We start from the raw sequence: 533 nt of genomic DNA, 5'->3' as shown, positions 1-533 counted from the left end.
ATATATTTTTTTATTTAATTTATTTTAGTATATGTTTTATATAAATAAATAATTTAACGGTTGATTTTTATTATATTTATATATGAAGTATGATTTTTTGTATTATTAAGTTACTTGACTTTTTATATGGTTCAACTTATTTTTTTTTTATTAAAGTTAGAAAAATTTAAATTTGTGACTTTTTAGGTGAGTATAAAAAGTTTATGTCATTTGAGATATAATTTGTTGGGTGGTTCAACTTATTGCTTATCTCTAAATTAATTAGCTTAAATACTTAATAATAACTCTCTCATCACACTTTCGGAAACAAAATATTGAAAGGGTACTCACTTTTATGGGTTATCATCATGCAAAGTCCATGCCCTATGCTAAAATTGTGGCTATTATAATATTATTCTACTAATTTAGTAGCTGCCCTTTTCACTTTCTCTAGAAAGCACCAAAGCATCCCTTTCTATTACCACATTGCCAAATTGCTTAGCTTCTGCAGAAAATCATGAAGGATTTCTATTCTAACAAAAATATATATATAT

The sequence above is a fragment of the Arachis duranensis genome, chromosome 2, assembly GCF_000817695.3.
Source record: "Arachis duranensis cultivar V14167 chromosome 2, aradu.V14167.gnm2.J7QH, whole genome shotgun sequence".
Taxonomy (NCBI): Eukaryota; Viridiplantae; Streptophyta; class Magnoliopsida; order Fabales; family Fabaceae; genus Arachis; species Arachis duranensis.
Note: the sequence above shows the minus strand (reverse complement) of the source record.